The sequence below is a fragment of the Mus caroli genome, unplaced genomic scaffold (genome assembly GCF_978045245.1).
Source record: "Mus caroli unplaced genomic scaffold, Mus_caroli_1 scaffold_5, whole genome shotgun sequence".
Classification (NCBI taxonomy): Eukaryota; Metazoa; Chordata; class Mammalia; order Rodentia; family Muridae; genus Mus; species Mus caroli.
In genome coordinates, this window is record NW_028227260.1 from 5,242,149 (window position 1) to 5,263,845 (window position 21,697).

At 42.6% G+C, this 21,697-nt stretch overlaps 1 long non-coding RNA gene across 2 annotated transcripts in view; it reads right to left on the minus strand.

Moving 5' to 3' along the window:
- Positions 1–21,697, minus strand: part of LOC110287482 (uncharacterized) — a 107,738-nt gene that overhangs the window by 14,698 nt on the left and 71,343 nt on the right. For both annotated transcript variants that reach the window (XR_015047065.1, XR_003835711.2), the window contains exon 2: positions 14,521–14,560. This is a non-coding gene — a long non-coding RNA (uncharacterized LOC110287482). The remainder of the gene's footprint in view (positions 1–14,520; positions 14,561–21,697) is intronic.

Consider the following 21,697-nt stretch of genomic DNA (forward strand, 5'->3'; position numbering starts at 1 on the left):
TAGGGTGGTGATGGGCCTGCCAGGGCATGTCCTGGCCTGTTCTGCTATGTTCTCAGCCCCAGGTTTCAAAGCTCACAAACAACTCTTTGGGCTATTTGACATAAATTACATGAATCACAGGTCTCAAGCTTTATTTCCTTTCAGCACCAGGTTGCAATTGCTGAGGCATCCAGCCTGGTGGACTGAGAAGCTACTGAATTCTCAGTCTCTCCAGTGTGGAGGTAGCCATTGTTAAACTACCCAGCCTATGTCATATAGACCACTGTAATAAAGGCCCTTTGTAATAGATATTCACTTTATTCATTCTTGTCCTCTAGAGAAATCTGACCACTGGGGAGGAGTAGGAGACAGGAGACCAATAAGGAGGTAAGAATGTGGACTAATAAGATAACGTGATGTGTTTTTAACTGGCTGGCACCCCTGGAAGTTAAGAAAATCATCGATTTTAAGATATCCATATTTTGCTGGTTGGCTGAGCAGACTGTGCTGATGATCTGGGTGAAGAAGAAGGAAAGAAAAGAACCAACGATGAATCTAATAGGTTTGGGCTGAGTTACTGGAAGAATGAAGCTACCTAAAGCACACAGCAACACAAAGAGCCATTAGAAAACAAAGTTTTGGTTAGAGTTCTAAATTTGGGGTGCCTTTTTCCACGCCCCTCCCAAAGGGATGTTATGTAGGCAATTGGACATATGAGTCCAAAGTCATGAAGTCAGGTGTAAGCTGCAGACGCAATAGTGAATGGCAGTAACTACAAACACACTTCTTTCTAAACCACCACACGCTCTCAGCTTCATTGCTAAGTGGCATTATAAGACAAAAAGATGTAGATTTATGACAGTGTATGTTTCTCTTTTGTTGAAAAAAGTTTCATCCAATATATTTTGATCACTGTTTCCCTTTCCCCAACTCCTCCCTGATCCTTCTCACCCACCCAACTCCACCCCTACTTCTTTCTTACTCTAAAAAAGAAAGCCAAGCAAGCAAACAAATGCTTTTCTTTCCTTTCTTTCTTTTATGACACAAAGTTTTATGTAGCCAAGACTGGCCTCAAACTCACTATGTAGTCCAAGATGACCTTGAACTTCTGATTCTTCTTCCTCCATAGCTCCAATGCCACTAGGCCTGGAAGACATGGAGCTAAAATGCAAATCAAGCCTTCATACATGTTAGGCAAACACTCTGCCAGTTCAGTAACTTGATCCTTAGTAGTCAAAATGCTTAACATCACAACAATTTATAAGCAAGCCTAATATATAAAAGTGTACTGGTTTGAAATAAAATTTGTCTTCAAGTGCAAATTGACCACCTGGACCAGAGTAGCCTAATAATATTTGAAGAATGAAGTTAGACTTTTAGTGTGCTTTATCCAGAAATAACTAGCCTTCCTTCCTCTCTACCTCCATGTCTACCTATCAGACAAGAGCTATGAAACTGGATGTCATTGACATAAAAATGTTTGGTGCACCAAAGAACATTTATCAGCTGAGCATGGAGGCACATGCCTGAGCAGAGCTTGAAGCAGGAGCCTTTTATGTTCAAGGCCATACTGAGTTATACAGTGCTACTGTATCGAAAAGACGTTTATGAAGAAAGTGAAAACACATATGTTTCCAAGAGTTATAATGTACCCAGAATTTTTAAGAACCTTTACAACTCAATAACAAATTGGAAAAGTGAGTAGAATAGACTTCTGTCTGGAACTAGCACTTTAAAAGAATGTTCAAACTTATTCACCACAAGGGAAATGCTAATTGCAGTCATAATAAGACATACTTCAAACACACAAGGATGCCTATAATCAAGGGATGAAAATAATAAGAGCTGATGAGGATGAGGACACCTTAGGTATCACTGCTAAGAATGAAAACTAGGGTTGGAGAGGCCCTTTAGTGGGCAATAACACTCACTGCTTTTCTAAGGGACCCGAGTTTAATTCCCAACACTCACATGGTGCCTCACAACTGCCTACAGCTCCACTTTCAGGGGATCTGACAACCTCTTCCCATCTCTGTGGGTACCAGGCAGACACAGACAGGCAGGCATTCAGGTAAAAAAAACACCCCTACAACAAAATAATAAAATAAAATATTTAATTAAAGAAAGTAAAATGGAGGCTGGCTAGGTGGCTCAAGGTTAAGAGCCCTTGCTCTCAAGCATGAGGACCAGAGTTCAGATCCCAACACCTACATATCAAGCCATGCATCCTACACATCTCTGTAACCCATCCACTTAGAGAAACAGATCGGGGGATCTCTGGAGTTCACTATATACAAGCCTGGCTGAAAGAAACATATGAACTATATGTGCACAGGGGAACACTGACCTCTCCTTTAGCTTCTGAGCATACACACGGGCATCTACATCCATATATACCACAGTCACACACATAAACAATGTTCCCCCATAGGATCACATATTTGAATAGTTAGTCCTCAGTTTGTGGTGCTATTTGGGAAGCTTAGGAGGTCTGGCATTATTAGAGGAAGTATGTCACTGGAGGTGGGTGTTAAGAGTTTAAAAACCCACACCATTCCCAGTTGCCTTCTCTGCTTTGTGCTTATGACTCAAGAGGTAAACAATCTGCAGCCACCATGCCTACTGCTTGTTTCCATGCCTCCCTGCCATGATGTATTCTTACTCTCCTAGAACCGTAAACCTAACAAAACCTTCTATTAGCTACGTTGATCAACAGAAACAGAAGAGTTAGACACAATCCTACGTATATGTTGTGGTTTGAATATGAAATGTCCTCCAAGGCTCATGTGTTTGAACACTTGGTCCCTAGCTGGTGTTGCTGTTTGGAAAAGTTATGAAATCTTTAGGAGGTAGAACCTTGCTAGATGAAGTTGGTCAGTGGGGTGGGCTTTGAAATTGCATAGCCTAGTCCCACCACCTGTTCTCTCCCTCTCTGCTTCCAGTGTGTGTGAATGAAGTGTGATCCTGCTGCCATGCCTTCACCATCACAGTGGACTGGATCCCTTTTGGAACTAAAAGCAACTTCTTCCCTAAGTTGCTATTGCCAGGAGATTTTATCACAGCCACAGAAAACAAACGAATACAGTGTGTACCCAAGAGAAAGCAAAAAAAAAAAAAAAAACCCAGCTCATTTTATACCATTGTTTATATCAAAAGTCTTTACAATGTACAAACTAAAACAATGCAAATGCCCATTGATAGATGAATAGGCAAACTTGTGGTTTATATACAAATACCAGAATAGCACTTAGCTATCTTAAAGAACAAAATACTAATGCATACTACAGCATGATGAACCTTGAACCATGAAATTTTTATGCAGAATGAATGAAACCAGACCAAAGGCATCGCATGTGATTCTTTTATGTGAAATAACTAGGGAATATAAGCATGAGTGCTCAGGGAAGGAGATGGAAGGAGGGCAAAACATGGACTGATGACGTTTTAAATAAACATGGGGGTTGCATTGGGGTAATGAACATGTTTTACAACTAGAGTTGTAAAGTAGTAGTTTTATACCATTGCAGTCACTATAATACCACTAAATTGGTCACTTTTAAATTGTTAATTTTATATTATATACATTTTATTGCTTTTTTTTTAGAAAAAGAAGCTAAAATGTAAAAAGGATCAATGAAAGAAGCTTTGAAAAGTGTAAGTCACAGGAAGAATCTACCACAGCAACCAGGAGCCATTTTGAGCCTGAAACATCTCTGCTACAGACACCAAATCAACAAAACCATTTCCTTCATGCTGGAAGAGTCTACTCTTTTGGAAAAAGAGACTGTTGATAAAGCTGGTCGTTTCCCTCATTTGCATCTATTGGACATGTATATAGTTATATTTGTCCCGTTGTTTACCATGGTAAGCTTTGAAAATAGCTTGTAAGCAAGAAAAACTGAACTGAAGGCAAATGAAAGGCGGAACTGAGCAAACTGTACCTTTGAAAGCACAGACTGTACAGGGAGGGATGGGGCTGCTATTTTCAGACTTGTGTGGGTGTGAGGATAACAGGCCTCTGGAAACAGCTGTTTAACAACAGAATGTGGGAAGTCTCTAGAGACGTAGGCCCACCCTCCACAGTGAACCAAGGGCAAGGTCGGGAGTTAGAAAGAAGTCTCAAATGGAATTCAACCTCAGGGCTTGAATGAGTTTCACTATTTAGCAAGAATATACTTACTCTGTTCTAAAGAACAACTCATACAGATCTTTCACTTCCTTAGTTAGATTCACGCCAAGATATTTTATATTATTTGTGGCTATTGAGAAGGGTGTTGTTTCCCTAATTTCTTTCTCAGCCTGTTTATTCTTTGTGTAGAGAAAGGCCATTGACTTGTTTGAGTTAATTTTGTATCCAGCTACTTCACCGAAGCTGTTTATCAGGTTTAGGAGTTCTCTGGTGGAATAGTCAAGTGGAAGGCAGACATAGTGTACTATCTAGAGAATACCCTCCAAGCCCCTCTGCACCAACCACTTCCAGAAGGAAGCAGGCCCAGTTGAGATGCTGTTGACCCTGGGTAGACTTTTGCTTCAGGACATTAGCATTAGACACAAAGTCGTTATGATTGGGAAGGAAAGAAGGTTGTCCAAACATTGGAATTGCTGTCCTTTTTGTTTCAAGGAACCACTGTGTCCTTTTTTTGGAAAGCTTTTCCCATCACGACTTGTTGAAAAGCAAAACCGAGTCATTTCCATGCAGCCACAGAGGATGCAGTAGAAATAGAGTGCAAATGCTAGCCCATTAAAATCTGGTTGACAAGCTAAACCAAATCTTATCTACAAAACTTTGTATCTAAAGAATAATGACAGTGAAGAAGAAAGCTTCAAAATTGTACTGGCAAGTGTTTTGTCAACTTGACACAAGCCAGAGTCCTTTGGGAAGAGGAAACCTCAATTGAGAAAATATTCCAACTAGACTGGCCTGTGGGCAACCTGTGGGGCATCTTTTCACTAATGATTGACTGGATGGGGCCAGCTAACAGAGAGTGGTGCTACCCCTACACGAACTGTCCCAGGTGATAAGAAGGCAGGCTAAGCAAGCCACAGGAATCAAACTAGTAAACAGTACTCCTCTATGGCTTCTGCTTCAGGTCCCTGCTCTGCTTGTGTTCCTGCCCTGATTTCCTTGGATGATTGCTTGTGATGTGAAAATATCGGCTGAAATCAATCTTCTCCTCCCCAAGTTGCTAAAAAGGGGGGTCATGATGTTTTATCACAGCAGTGGGAACCCTAACTGAGACAGAAATCAGGGCTATTTATTTAACCATATTCTGGTCAACATTTTCAGGATTTATTCATTCTAACAGTAATTCAACAAGTCTATATTTACTACTTGCCATATGATTGGCATAAGACCAGCAGTTGGGATGCTGCATTGCTGAGCAAAGCAGACCACCCAATTTTGGAGCACAAATGATAAACAGAGGAATACAGGCAACTATTGACCCAGCCAAGGGCCGAACATTTTCCATCATTCACTTTCAAGTTCTCCTTTCCCAATCCTTATTTTCTGTTCTAAAGTTAAACTCTATTCATGATTAAATACCACAAGACTAATCTCCCGAAACATGAGCCTGATGTCATCAGAAGTACTTTAACTGTATATTTACTGCAGGGAATGTTATATAATGGTGATGGTTTGGACTGAAAAAGAATATCCTCAGGGTCTCCACTTTGCGTCTTCTACGAACAGCTTCTAAAATAAGAGTACACATGCATCTAAATGAGAAACAATCTATAGTTAAACTAACTGAAGAAAGTAGCAGCTTGTCCCCCAGAAACCTGTGAAGTCTACCGACAACTAGTGCAGCTGAAAGAAGTACCCAAATGATACAGCTAAAATACATACTCGTATAGTCAGATGGAGAAAATCCAGGGATTTCCCAGAAAGCCTAGTTTCCAAAGCCTTCCTCAATAAAACAGGCACTATGTGACTTGTCACAGAGCTAAAACATGGTGAGAGCAGGCAAGTAATTGTGTGTGTGTGTGTGTGTGTGTGTGCGCGCACGCGCGCAAGTACATGTGTGCTTTCTTACGTGCAATGCACGTAGGCATGCATGAGGAGACAGAGGAAATCCTCAAGGATCATCTACATTTTTTGAGACAAAGTCTCTCACAGGCTTGGAACTGACCAGATAGGCTAGGTAGGCTGGCTGGCCAATGAATCCCAGGGAACCACCTGTCTCTATCTCTCCAGTGCTGGAACATCAAACCAATGCCATTCTACCCAACTCCTTTTAAATTGTTTCTGGAAATCAAGCTCTGGTCCTTGAGCTTGCTAGGCAAGCACTCTACTGAGTGAACTATCCCCCCCCCCGCATTGATTCTTTTATAATGGGTCTCAAGTAGCACAGAATGACCCCAAACTTGATATATAGCTGAGAATGATCTTGAATGTCTGATGTTCCTTCATCTACCTCCTCGGTGCTTGGATTAGAGTTGTATACCACTATACTGGGTTTATGCAGAGCTAGAGAGTTAACCAAGGGCATCCTGCATTCTAGGCAAGTACTCTGCCAACTTAACTACATTTTCATCCCCAACCCCAACATTCAGCCTTGTATTTTCTCATTGAGGTTCTCCAATGACATCTAGTCCTACCCAGGATTGCCCTGTTACATTGTTTTATGTATATTACCATTGAGGCTCCCCAGTAGGAACAATTGGGGCCTAGTATAACCCAGGAGAGCCTTCTTACTTTGCTTTACAAACTGCATCCAGTAACAAGAGCTGAGTTAGAGAACCAGCTGAGAAAAGGCAGGGACCACAATAACTCCCAATAGGCAGAACCCAGGCACCAACAATATACAGACACCAGCTAACCTCCAACTCACAGTCCTCTGTGTCAGGTGGGACAAGTCAACATCAAGGTGATTGGGTTGGGAAACTGTCACTAAGCAATCACAGAATTTGAGGTCTAAATTGACAGTAATTCCATATGAAATAATAGTTTAATGGAAAGATAACGTATTTGAGGAAATGCAAAACAATACTTCCACTCTCAATTTACCATGTCTTCTATTCATTTCCTTTAAACATCACAGTGGTCCCTCTCCTACCATGTTCTCTGATTTATCAATCTGAAGGTATATTCTATCTCTTCAACAGTTGATAAATGTGTCCTTGTCATAGCATTGAATTATTGACTATTTGGGATGGAAACTCTGCAGATACAGCCTTAAGGTTCCATGGTCTAAATCCAGTTGAGCAGCAATGGAGTAGTTAGTTGATCATGGTAATCAACTGACCTTCTGAAATGTAGAGGACAGAATGGCAATGGAAAAAAATGGCTCCAACTAAAAATAATCTGTGTAGAAGAAAGTAAACAAGAGAGAATTTAAAGCCAGACTCTATTTGTGACTTTCACTCAATGTAGAGCATTTAGGCTTTAGAATTTGGCTACAGTAAAATGCGATTACTGGTTGCTTTTCAAGTTGGACACCAAACCACAAATGCACATATCCCTTCTTTACAATGAACATGGACTATGACATTGTGTAGGTCATCTTGCTATCTTCATCATCCTCCTTCATCTTCCCTTCTTTCATCCTCCACTGATGCTACTTAGGTGTAGGTCTTAAGAAAGACTTGAATTTGTTGCATTTGTACTTTGCAACAAACACTCCATCACTCCATGATGTGAGGTACTTGTAAGTAGGAAGTAGATGTCTAAATAGGGCCCTAAAATGTCTCCTGAGTAGAAACCACTCCAAGGATACCAGGCAGTCTCAGATGCTGAAGCTTATTGTTTTTTTTTTGTTTTGTTTTTTTGGTTTTTCGAGGCAGGGTTTCTCTGTGTAGCCTTGGCTGTCCTGGAACTCACTTTGTAGACCAGGCTGGTCTCGAACTCAGAAATCCGCCTGCCTCTGCCTCCCGAGTGCTGGGATTAAAGGCGTGCGCCACCACGCCCGGCTGAAGCTTATTGTTGAAAATGCCTAGCAAGACAAGAATGATGCCTGGCCTATATAAGCTTTAGGCTTATATAGAAAAGGAATTAGAGTTTGGGTAGACTTGCATAATGCAGTCCTGATCAAGGTGAGGTCTGGTCGATTATTGTCTCAATTCTAGTTCTGCAATGCATGCTGCCTGGGTCAACACTGTGGATTTATTCACAGTTGTCAAGAACCCCAGAGAATGTCATATTCATCCAGTTTATCTGAACTGTTCAGATCACCCAGACAAAGCTTCTTGGCTTCTCCTTGGCTGGAGACACAGGGAAGATCAAACCCCAAATGGCTGTATGTGTGACCTTCACTTGGTCTCCAATGGGATGATCCCAATGATTATGATCAGATCTCAAAGAGACATGGACTGCCTTTGAGAGATCCAAATTCAATGCATGCACATCAAATATATAGGGATAAGTCTACTCTAACAACCTTGAGGCTTATACTGTGGAACAAAAAAATGAGTAAAATGTCAGTTTTGCATCAGCAGCAGCATCCTGAAATTATCAGGAAACACACCCGGTGTTTACAATTCTTCTTCAGGCCTGCTGCTGGCAAGAGCCCTTCAAGAAGGCAATTAACAGCTCCATGCTCCTATTCCCTCACCAACACTAGAATCATACCACCTACTCATCCCAAAAGACTCATATTAGCTTGAGCCCATAAGCGAATCATTTTAAAACTATTCATTTAAACTAATAAAGACTTCATAAGATCTGTACTGGGAAAATTCAGGGCTGTTTATATAACCAGAGTCCAGAGTTTTAAAGACAAAAGTCTGGGCTCCAGCAGCTCTCCAAAACTTAGGCTCAGCCACCTGTCCCCATCACACCAATTAAAGAGATGGGTAACGGTGGAAAGCAAAGAGAGAGAAAGAGAGATTCAATGTGACCACAGTGGGAAGAGAAACTAATAAAACGGTCCTGCCATCCCCTGTTCACCTTCATGGTATTGGCATGAGCTTTAGGCTTATATATAAAAAGACTTAGAGCTAAGGGAGACCTACATAATGCAGTCCTCACCAAGGTGGGATCTGGTTGATCACTGTTGCTATCCTAGTTCTGCAATATTGTCCAAAGACCTCAGAGACCTCAGAGCTGTCATTGTCATTGCTTGAAGAGATCCATCTGCTTCCTTCAAGATGATCACTTCTATTCCTGAGCCATGGATAATCATCCTCATCTGGGCACATGTCTGTCCTGTGAGGCTTCATACTTCCGGAAATCCAAGTTGACTCCAGGTTTGGGCAATGACTTATTTTTGTATCTTCTGTTAAAATGAAGGAACTAGACAGACTCAAAATGAAGGTGGAGATGTCAGGCTTTCATCCTGCAGACCCAACTGTAGGATCAATGCATTTTAGCAAAAGCAATTTTCTAAACGCCTGATTCATTTAATTGTTCAAATAGGAAACTTCATTCTCCTTTGGAGGGTCTCCTAGACCTTCAATAACCCTATGAAATTCCCTGGTTTACCAACTACTTTATTTTAAGGTAATCCAGTATAATGTTCATAACAAACCTGAGTCAAAGACCTTTTTCTCATAAGTTAAAATAAATACATTAAGGTTTACTGAGTCCAGCCAATGAATGACAGGGATGAGATTCAAGACACAAAGGCTACCACCACCCCCACTTTAATGGAAAGGGGTCTACTATCCTATCTTCCATGGACAAAGGATCTTCACTACATGTTTCTACTCATAAATGCACAGACAAGGCAGGAGATAGTTGTATAAATTCTGCTTGACAGATACCAAATCTAGACTATTATGCAAAACCTGATGGAATAATTCCATTTCTTCAAGGTTGTTGTTGTGGTTTATGTATTTCAACACTCAGTCCTCAGCTGGTGCTGCTCTCTGGGGAGTTGTGGAACTTTGGAGAGTGGGGACTGTTTAGATAAACTGGGTCCCCGGAGAGCAGGTCTACTTCTGCATGCTTCTGCTCTGTGAAATGTAAGCACAGTATGTTGCACTTTCCTGCTGTCCAGTCATTAATATGACCTAGCTCATCACCACCCAGCATCTTGCCTGTTATTCTGCACATCTTTTCTGTGTCATTTGTTAAACATCCTGAGGGTGAAATGGAGCTGGCCCAGAAAATCTATTGTGAGCATGGCTCAGTGTGGGGCTCAGTACACAGGGCTCTAGCTGCTGCTTGAGTCCATCTATGAGTAAAAATACTGCTTCATGTTGGAAAATGGTGAAAAAAAAGGCAATTTTGGCTTTGGTAGCAAACAAAAGAGAGAGGTCTCCTAAGCTATGACAAGCAAGAAACAAGCCCCAAAGACTTTTTTTTCTTGCTCATCCTGTTTTCTCAAAAGAAGTTTCTTCCTTGGCCATTTTGCTAAGTGTAACTAATAAGCTGTAAAAGGACTGGGAGAAAATACTACAAGGACCAGGACCTGTAACCTCCTTGGAAACCTGATGTAGAATAAATGACCTGATTAATTACTGAATTTAGTTATGGCCCAGGCCCTAGGTACCCTAGGAGTACATAGCACTTAAGCAGCACTTAAATAGTACCAGGGCAGGGCTTTACACACAAGATGTCATTTAACCATCTCCATGATATAAAGAGAATTCCATCCCTAGTGCCACTCAAAAGCTATGGGAACTGAGGCACAGAGATCTCACCGCTTATAAGTGACAAGGTTTGGATTTGAACTGCATCTGGTTCCCAAGTAGATGCTTTAACCACTGCACTGTGACTGCCATCCATTCTTCTACTTACCACAGTTGCTCTGATCTAACTATCAGTGCTTAAGATATCTGTCTCTGCAGACACTAAGGGACAAAGAGTTCAAGAGATTTGCTCAAAGCCTGCAGCTAAGGCATGCTAGAGATAGAACTGGACCACACTATCCATGTTTCTGTCACTCTGGTGCTACTAGATCCTCTTGGGACAAACAACAGAAACCATCTGCTGTTTAAGATGCAGTTACTTTTCCAAACTGTTCCTCAAGTCAATGCACAGCTAGGTTCTCTGTCTCCATTTGATCCCTTAGTCAGTCTACCATGTGCCATTCCAAGTGATTCTCACAATGACTTCCGTCAACTCTCTTGTCCCCTTATCACACAGGTCTTCATGCAGATGCTTCAGACAACAAAGGGGAAAGGTCAGCTGCAAATAGATTTCTCCTCAGTCATGAATCTCCACATTGTTTAAAAACAAAAAAAAAGATAATAGGGTCCAAAAGTGGTTTAAGCCTACCCACACAGTAATGATGGGCACTCTGAGACCTGGAGCTTGGACTCAGATATCTCTCTAGTAACCCTTCCTGCTAACAAATGCCTAACTCTACTGAATTCTAATGCTGCTTGTCCTGCACTGGGTCCTCCAGGACTGCTTATCTGTAACAGACACAGTCCACTGTGATCACAGAGAAGCCAATACATGCCCCTGGTGGATAAAAGGCACGTCATTCCTCAGTTGGCTTTACAAAGATGTTATGGCCCCAACCTTTTTGAAACTCCCTGGTGTGGTGGTACACACCTGTAATTCCAGCACTCTGGAAGAGAGGTAGAGGATGAGATTGTCAAGGTCATAACCAAACCACGCAGTGAATTTGAGGCAATGCTGGGATATACAATACCCTGTGTCAAAAAAAAAAAATTAACTGGAAACAGAATGTGGATCCTAATGCAGAAGGGAAGAAAAAGACAAAGATAAAGGAAAAATAAATGCAGAAGCCATTGGTCCTGTTACAGACTGTTTGCATCAGGATCCTGTCAATTGCAGATGACAACTTAAACGGGAATCACCAGAGACTTTGTGGCATGGTGCTTATTAAAAACCAAAAGCCTTATTTCAGGTGTTAAGATAGAGGCACAGCATTAATAACACTGGGCACATTCTCCAGTGAACCATCATCGCCTGATGAAATAATTCATCTGCTGATATTTAGGAAGTGACCCTCTAGTCAAGACACTGAATCCTGCAGACAGTGAATCCAGTCCATTGTTGTAAATCAAGTTGAAATGGTAGCCTGCCATTCTGCTTTGCTTCTGTATCATCTGTCCCTGTTTTCTTTCTGTACTGTCTTTCCCTGCATTTGTGCTGCCATCCCCAGGGTCAATACTTGGGACAGATTGCAGGCCTGTGAAACGTACGGAAAACAAATCTATTTTCTGGCCCTTGACAAAGAAAGTGTGCCACTGACCTCAGTGAAAGAGTATTCTGGAAGCTCTTGGAGGCCCTAAAAAATGGAATCCATTCAACAAACAGTAGAACTGCGAAGCAAGGGTAAGAAGTGCAAAAATGTGTGAGGAATCCTATAGTTCTCCATTTTCTAGTCTGAGCTGATTGTCTCTGTCACTGGAGCAAGCCAGCGTCTAACAGGTTTAGCTTGTCAACAAGTCCCCTGCCAATGTGTTGCTGAGCTGCTATTTTTGAAACCGTCTCACAAGAGTGACTAAGAACTACATTTCTATGAACAAGAATAAAGAGAGGAGCAGCTTTCCCAGACAGGGGCAGCCCGTCTAGAATTCTGGAGACAGAGCTCACAGAGGCTGATTCGGGCATTCCTGTCAGCATTCAATCTCCCTGAATATGATCCATCGGAAGGGGGCCTGAGACTGCATAACTTTGCTTTGACTCTGTTTCTTCTTATTATTAATTGCTTTCTGTTTATTTGACCTTGCTTTCATGTAATTTTCATTCATATCCTTTGAGCTTACTTCGTCTTCAGCCTGCTTCCTCCTCAAGCTTAGATAGAACTTCTCTGAGATGTCCACCCTTCTGTCAACACACACACACACAGCCACATAAATAGACCCAAAGGCTTGGTTGTACCTGGTTTCTGGCACTTTGCAGGACAGTGAGCGAGTTACTGTAACTGAAGCAAGGGGCCCTTTAAGAGATGGGTTTGACTAGATGTACTGAAGAGGGTAGTAGGGCTGATTACAACCTACAACTGCTGCTTCTCAGCAATTATACAATGTACTGAAATTGCAAGTTGGTTAAAATAAGGTATTGGAGCTGCATAATTCTTCTTGCCCTGTTAAGGAGCTTTAATGTCATGTTTTCCATACTCTCTATCTCTGCTTTCCAGGATCAATAAACCATACTATTCCTGTTTCGCCCAGCGGAGTGCCATTCCCTTCCATGGTTTTCACACAGTGTTGGAGATTGGTTGGCTGTGATAATTACTTTTGCACATCCTTCTTTTGGGTCACTCCTCCTAGTACAGGGCCCCACCACTCTCGCCTTGTCCTCACTGCTCTGAGTCACTAGCAACACAGAGAAAGCTGTGTTCCTTCCTACATGGGAATCATGGAAGGCTGGGCTCTTTCCCCACTAGATCTGCCCTTTCACACACTGAAATGGGTTGTATGTGCACGGCTAGCTTTCACTGAAGGACTGAAAATGGCAACTCAGAGTAGCTTCAACTGGGGGCCTACAGAAAAGTGTTCTAATACTCTGAGTAAGGCACTAAGACTAAAGAAACGATTTTACTCATAGTTTTATCAGATATGGGAAAAATGGTCAGCCTATTAGTTATGTGAAATTGCTCTGGCTCTAGGAATGGCTGAATCCAAACTGGAAGAGTGGTACAATTAAAGTACTACCTTGAGCAAATTGACCCTCTGTGCCTTCACTGCCCCATTTTCAATCAGGGACAATAATGGTATTTTCTTCATAGGATAATTGCCAAGTACAAATGAGTACAGAATGCTGTGCCCAAGGTTTGGCATATAGAACACCCTTCATAAATGTTAGAACTGTTAGCCAAGGGCTGGTGAGATGGCTCAGTGGGTAAGAGCACCCGACTGCTCTTCCAAAGGTCCGGAGTTCAAATCCCAGCATCAAATCCCACATGGTGGCTCACAACCATCCGTAACAAGATCTGACTCCCTCTTCTGGAGTGTCTGAAGACAACTACAGTGTACTTACATATAATAAATAAATCAATCTTTAAAAAAAAAAAAAGAACTGTTAGCCAAGATTCGTGTCCTTTCCCTTAAGACAGAGCTCATTCTCAAGAGAAGACAACATATCTCATTTATTCTCTTTCCTGGATCTATATTTAAGTATATTTACATAATATACACACTCATTTAGAAACATCTATACGTACACTTACATGACACACAGGAAGATGACTTGAGAGGAGGAAAGGGTTCATTAAGGAGAGGAGAAGCTGGGAAAGCCAATGAGCTTGGGAGCAGTGGTTGCTGAGTGAGATCAAGGTACAAACATATGCATTCACAAACAGGTCTACAAAACGTTCAAAAGTAAGAAATTACAATCTAAGTTACCTTGAAAACCTTTAGAAACCCATTAATGGAAATAAAGAGGCATGGAGATATAAATCAGCATATAGTTGCATGCACGAGTGCATGCGCGTGCGCATACACACATACACTCACATCCTAAAGATAAACAAAAATTCCCAGAAACAGAGAACTCTCAGTTCACCAGGGGATAACTGCCTCTGCCTTGGTTCTCCCACCCACAGGGGAAAGGGTATCATAGACTAGTTCTCTAGTCTCATTCTTTTGCAGACAGTAATAGAGAGTGGCCAGAACCACGTTCTTACAAACCAAGCATAAAAAGCCAAACCCAGCACTGGAATCAGATGCCTTTCTTACCTTGAACCAGAAGAGCCGTTCAGGCGAGATGTTCTAGTTTCTGTAAATGAAAGGAAAAAAATATTTTTTTTCTTCCTTTGTCTGCAACAAAAGGGAAGCAGTGGTTATTTCAATGATATCCATTCAGCACATGCTAGTTGGGCGCCTATAATATGTAAATTCTGAACACTAAGTAGAAATCAAAGAAATGTAAGTCTGCTCTTATTGACCATTGTGATACAAACACGGAGGGAAGTGTTGAAAGGAGCAAAGATTAAAATGCAGCTCTCGGGGTGGTGGGTGGAGGGGTGAACTCGGCAGTTAAGATAAAGAGAACACTGGCTGCTCCTGAGGAGGACCCAAGTTCGATTCCCTGCAGCGTGCACATGCTGATGCACATCTGTAACTCCAGTCCTGGGGAGTGTAATACCTTCTTCTGGCCCCTGTGGGTACTGCATGAACATGCTGCAGGCAAAACACTCAGACGCAGAAAAGAAAATAATAAATATATTTTTTTTAGAAGGAGTTGAAGAAAGTCCTGGGAGATGACTCAGTTGTTAAAGCACTTGCCTCACAAGCAGGATGACCTGAAGTCAGACCCCAAGAACCCTTGTAAAGAACTGGGCATGGTGGTCCTTACCTGTAACCCCAACAATGACAAGATGACAAACAGATCCTTGGAGCACACTGGCCAGCTAACCTAGTCAGCTTGATGAAGTTCTAGAACAGTGAGATAGCTGATCTTCAACAAAAGGCAGAAGGCACGTAATGCCTAATGTACATTTGAAATTAATTTCTGACCTCCAGCTTCATACACATATGCACATGCACACTTGCATACACATGGAAGAAAAGATGTTTGAGTTAAGCCTCATTCGTGTGAACAATCCATTCAGAGCCCAATGTTCATTTTAACTTTGGTTTTCAAATCGACTTAGCCTGTTATGGCACAGCCTTTCCCCTGACTTGCTTTTTCAGTGTCCAGGTACCTGCTTAGATCTATGTAGCACACACATATACCCTCAATACAACAACCATTCTGTCTCACAAGTGCTCCTAAGAGCCTCCATCTCACCAGCTACCAACCAGGATCAGAACACGTTTGTAGCAAGAGCTTTGAGGGAAAGATATTATTGTTTTTAAGTAAACTTTTTAAGGATAGAGATCAAAAGGACGGTCTTCTCATAGGACCTGGCCACCACTCCTGAATATTGTATCCACATTAACAGATGATATCACTACTTTAAAAAAATAGAGATTGGTAGGCAGTTCAAGAGAAGAAAATGGTGACAGATGACAGTTCCCATATGTTGTCTCTCCAAATCAAAGAAAGAGTTTAAAATGATTGATGGTAAATGTATGCCCTGCTCTGGCTGAGAGCCCTCACCACTAACCCTGTAGGCTGAAAGACATAAAAGCTGAAATTCACCCTCTGCTCACTTCCAGGGGGTGAGTCACCAACAGCCTTCCTCACGTTTCTCTGAGCAGAAAGCAGGAGACTTTCCAAACAAGGCTGGGGTTTTGCCGTTTCCTTGGCTCCCTTCACACATAGCCCAGCCATGACCACATGCAGTGACAGGCAGGAACCCATTGCCTTATTTGGGAATGCTGTGGCCCTCTTCGTAGGAGGACCAAAGAAGAGTGAAAAGTCCACATCGAAACCACAATAGATGACAAAAATAAAGGGAACTCGATCAAGAAAGAGGACATTTTATCTAGAACAAATATAGAAAACTGTCTGATTCCCCGAATTAGATATTTCCAGGCCCATGGCTTTTTATAGGCCCTTGAGGAAAATACCTAGACTCTTCCATTTTCCTGCAATGATGTCTCCCACTTGCCTTCTAGCGGTACTGCTGGTTGTCTGCAGCTAGCAGTTACTGCTAAGCCAGCTGTTTTTTTACAGAGGATATTATGTGGGTTTTATTCACCCATAATCCTCTGGGCTAGTACTTCACAAGCCTCGCTCGTTCTGCCCCAGCATGTGCTGTGTGACATTCATTGTGTACCGCTGACAGCAGAGAGCCTGTCGGTTCCACCCCACCCCCAACAAAAAAGTAGTGGTGCGGTGAGAAAGAAGAGTAAGCATGTCTGGGCAAGACAGTTTCCCATTAAGAGGGCAGAACTCAAGCAGAACCCTGCTGATCTCCACCGTGCAGGTGAGGCCTCCGCAGAGAGGCCAGGCTGCTAACCCTAGGCGAAATGCCTAAAGCTGTCGAGAGACAATCCAGGGATCCTGCACCCTGCAGAGCTCAAGGTGGCTCCCCGCAACCCTTTATTTTTTATGCTGGTTTTCTCCAAATCTAAGGTAGCCCAGTGCTGACAGCGAGAAGCAAAGTGAAGCCAGGAGGCTCTGGAAGTCTTGGGTGTGTCGTCTCATGCTGGAATGTGTGTCCATTGTCAGCTCCAGGATCCCAGAAAAACAAAACAAAATCTCTCCTCAGAGGGACGAGCCTGGTAATTCACTGGAAGAGGGAAGAGCGCCCTCTGCTGTCGCTTGAGATTTTCTGGTTTTGATTTCAAAGACAGCAGTCACACTTCATGTAGAACAGATTTAGGATATGTTGTCTGCACTAAATAAGAAAGAGACCCTGGGTGTAGACTGTATTAACCAGGTTGTGTTCAGTGTAGTGTGAGAGAGGCCTGAGGGATGACTTGGGAGTCACTTGAAGGCCATTTCATGTGGCTGCTGAGAGAACCATAGGAGAGGTTCTGCAAGGTGTCCACGTCCAAGACGAGAGATTGAACGACTGTTGAGAAACAGCGCTTTCTTTCAGTGGGACTGTGGCCTGGCCAGAACCTCCATTAAATTTCCCTGTCTTTTCTCCAGGAAGTCACTCTGAGTACATAACTCAATTTGTTTCTTTGGGAAAGAAAATATGCTTTCCTCATTTATTTCCTCATAAAACCAAATGGCTTAGCTTAGAAATGCTTTATGAAGATAAGAATTAAAGATAAGCACATGTGACCCGCTGTTATGAAAGATCCGTTAATGTAACTCAATATGCTACCTTAGGGACATGTATGAGTTTGACTCAGACATTCACTTGCCTTAGGAGCTAATTCCAAATGCAATTTGCAACTCACACTTAAATCACAGTTATAATTAATGATTGGGTGGTGGAAATGGCCACAAATAAAAGGCCATAAGTGACATGGTTTTAATCCCTTGGTGTTGAGGGTTGGTCTGGTGCTGCTATGTATTCAGATGCTTAATTCTCTACCCCAAGATCTGGTTTCCCCAAGACAAAGTCAAAGACACCAGCTTTTGGTATACAAACCTTGCTCCCCAATTTAAAACTTGGTTAAATAAAAATGTCTACAACCAATTACTGGACTGGGGGTCACAGATAAGGACCACAAAGAGAAGAAGAGGAGAGGAGAGGAGAGGAGAGAAGAGGAAAGGAGAGGAGAGGAGAGGAGAGGAGAGGAGAGGAGAGGAGAGGAGAGGAGAGGAGAGGAGAGGAGAGGAGAGGAGAGGAGAGGAGAGGAGAGGAGAAGAGAAGAGAAGAGAAGAGAAGAGAAGAGAAGAGAAGAGAAGAGAAGAGAAGAGAAGAGAAGAGAAGAGAAGAGGAGGGAATGAATCCCTTGTGAGACTATGCCGGGGCCTAGCAAACACAGAAGTGGATGCTCACAGTCAGCTATTGGATGGATCACAGGGCTCCCAACGGAGAAGCTAGAGAAAGTACCCAAGGAGTTAAAGGGATCTGCAACCCTATAGGTGGAACAACATTATGAACTAACCAGTACCCCAGAGCTCTTGTCTCTAGCTGCATATGTATCAAAAGATGGCCTAGTCGGCCATCACTGCAAAGAGAGGCCCATTGGACACACAAACTTTATATGCCCCAGTACAGGGGAACGCCAGGGCCAGGGGAATGGGAATGGGTGGGTAGGGAAGTGGGGGGGGGTGTATGGGGGACTTTTGGGATAGCATTGGAAATGTAATTGAGGAAAATACGTAATAAAAAAAAAAGAAAGGTCTAGGTTGTAGAGACTTGAACTATACTGGTAGTCATGGGCAAGGCAAGAAAGGAGTAACTCTGAAAGACCCTACAGAAGGGATATGGCAATCTAGTGGGACGGTGAGAGGTAAAATCACTGTCTCAGTGCCACATTTATGCTACTGTAACCAAATTCCTTACCCTAATCTAGATTCACTTACTGCTAATCAAACAAACTGCAGTGTTGAACCTTCAATTTTGAAATAGTCAAGAAGGGTTTCGTCTGAAATTCCCCTCTAGTTGTCTGTTTCCCTCTCTTCCCTTTATGTGCCATTGTAATTAGCATGTACATGCATGTGATCACTGCTCTGGGGTAGTGGTTCTGAACATGAGGCAATTTTGCTCCTCAGAGGACCATGTCTGTGATGTTTAACTTCTCCTAAATGGGTACAAGTATCTATTCATCTCAGGGCACGAGTGACAGACCAAGGGAACAATTCCATCCAAGAATCTAGCATGGTAAACTAATATGTTGACTAGGGTTAATTACAGGTGCAGGGATGACTCAAAGACAAATCTGTCATCAAAAATCACATTTCAGTATAGACAATGAATCAAGAAAGCTACATCCCTGGAGATCCATGAAGACAGCTATACCCAACCCTACCCCAGCAACTGCCCCCCTGCTTTTATAACTTTGGAGAATGGCCTGTGAATTTTCTAACTTTTCATGCTTTGTAAGTTTTATGGGCTTCCTGAGCCTTGTAAATTTCCTTAGGTTCCCCAGTCTCTGGAGTCTCCTTCACCTACCTGGGAGTGAAGGTTTCAATTTGGCTATTCTACTATGTGTAAACAATTTTGTGTCTGTGCCAAGACCCAACTGTCAAATAAGTACTGTGAATGAGAACCCTTGATCAAACCAACCATATCTACAAAGTCGAGAAGGAAGAACCATTCTGGGAGAACCTTTCATAAAGCAGATCAGGGCTTCTCAATTGGAGATTATTTTTGCCTGTCAAGCAATGAATGGAGATGGTTTTCCTTGTCCCAGTTCAGGAAACAAATTGTTGCTGGCATTTAATAGGTGCAGGCTAAAGAGGATACTAAGCATCTTACAATATACCAGCGGTCCTAAATAGTGACAGTGCCAAGATGGAGAAATCCTGTCCCAAGATCACTTGTGCTAAGGCCACAGGAGTCCCCATTGGTGTTTTCACACTTTCTTTTAACTGTGCACTTTGGATCCTGTACTTCAGAACCGTCTTTCTGCTTCCAAGCTAGTTTTGAATGTCTAGACGTTACACAGCTCTAACACAGTAACAAGGGTCTGAGAAGGACGTTTGGCACAAAACCCAGCCCTAATGCAGATCCACACCGGAGAGCAGGCCAGTTGGCCGGCTAGGTTAAGCCAGGACAGGCAGTAAGGACCGAGACAAACCATAGTCACAATTCAAAATGACAGTCAGCACCAACTGCCCTGCCAAAGACACTCTGTCCTGCCAAGCACAGGGACAAGGTGGCTGAGTATGTGGGGCAGTAAAGACTTTTACTGTAAAATCAGACTGTTTCTAAAAAGTCATATGATGGGATGGGCAGTTTCAGTGAGCAAGGTGAGGCTTAAAGAAGAGGCTCATTCCTTGAGCAGAGCCCATGACAAGGGAAAGTTGGGACCCTGACTAGAACTCACACCTCACCTTTAAACCCATGTATTATCCCATTGGCACCCAGGGAGATATGTGAAATTGTGGCATTTTGGCAGGGCCAAGAACTGTGAAGTATCTGAGAGCCAATCCATCTCACAAACTCAAGGCGTTCTCTGAAATGGTGTCATGGATAGGTTTGTGAGATTGTTAAACCAAAGGTTTCATTCTTCTTTTTGAAATTCTCTCACGTTCATTTATTGATGAGGGAGTGCATTGTTGGAGCATGAGCGTGAGAGTCAGGAGTCAGTTCTCTTCTACCATGTCCTAGAGCTAGAACTTAGTTTGCCAGGCTTGGTGGCAAGCACCATTATCCCCTGAGCCATCTTCCCAGCCAGTTTCATTATGCTTGTGGTCATAGCAGTTTAAGTGTCAGATTCACATCAGATACTGTTTGCTTCTAACGTTCCACAGATGCTACCCAGAGCGGCCCAGATAGATGCTGCACACATGATACAGTTGTAACATGACTGAGAAATTTTCCATTTGGGGGAAACCTTGATCGTTTACACTGAGCGAGCAGTAAGCAGACATGCCTACTTTCGGGCTCAGCGGGAAATGATGTCTTTATTATACGGGGCAAGAGATATTGTTCTGGTGATGGATGCTGTCTCTGTCTTTCAAACAATGCTATATAAACATCTCTTATTTTTAAAAAATTAAGTCTGGGGCTGGAGAGATAGCAGTTAAGAACACTGGCAATTCTGCCAAAGGAACTGGGTTAAAGTCCTAGCACACACACACACACACACACACAGAGAGAGAGAGAGAGAGAGAGACAGAGAGACAGAGAGAGAAAGAGAGAGAGAGAGAGAGAGCGCGCAGTTTACAACCACTTGTAACTCCAGGCTCAGGGCATCTGACACTTTCACCAGGCATGTACATGGTACACAGGTGTACATGCAAGTAAAACACAAAACATAAAATAAAATGACTTTTTAAGTCATTTTAAGGAATGTCTCCAGTTTTTAAATTGACAAAACAAAACTAGAGAGACCCATGGTGAATCATCTTGTTTACTCTCTCAAACAATAAGTAAATATGCCTCTCCAAAACCAGAAGAGAGCAAACACTGAATGGCTGGTTATTTTATTTGATTTCAGCTCTGTATGTTCACCTTACAAAGATAAGCATTTTCTCTTAATTGATGAACATGATAGTGAAGGTCAGTAAAGATGACTGTTCTGACAGTCCTGCACAGACTGAAGATTTCTGATCACTCTAAAGGCCCCTGCTGCCAGTTCTGAGTCTTCAGCTCTTCTTCCTTCCCATCCAGGAAGAGTAGAGCAGGCCAATCGTGTAATGTGAAGCCGGAAGGTCATCACTGTTGCTAAAGACGGAGGTGTGCATGGGCATGGGAACGGATTTAGAAAAGGAAGCTATGATGGACCAGATGCGTGGGAACTCAAAAAGCAAATCTTTAAAATGCCTCCTCAGAGAGCTGGGCAGTGACTGAAGTGGTTACTGCCCAAGCATGAGGAACAGAGCTCAAATCCCAACAACTCCTGCAATAGCTGGGAGGGCATCATGGTGAATCCGTAATCCAGCACACTG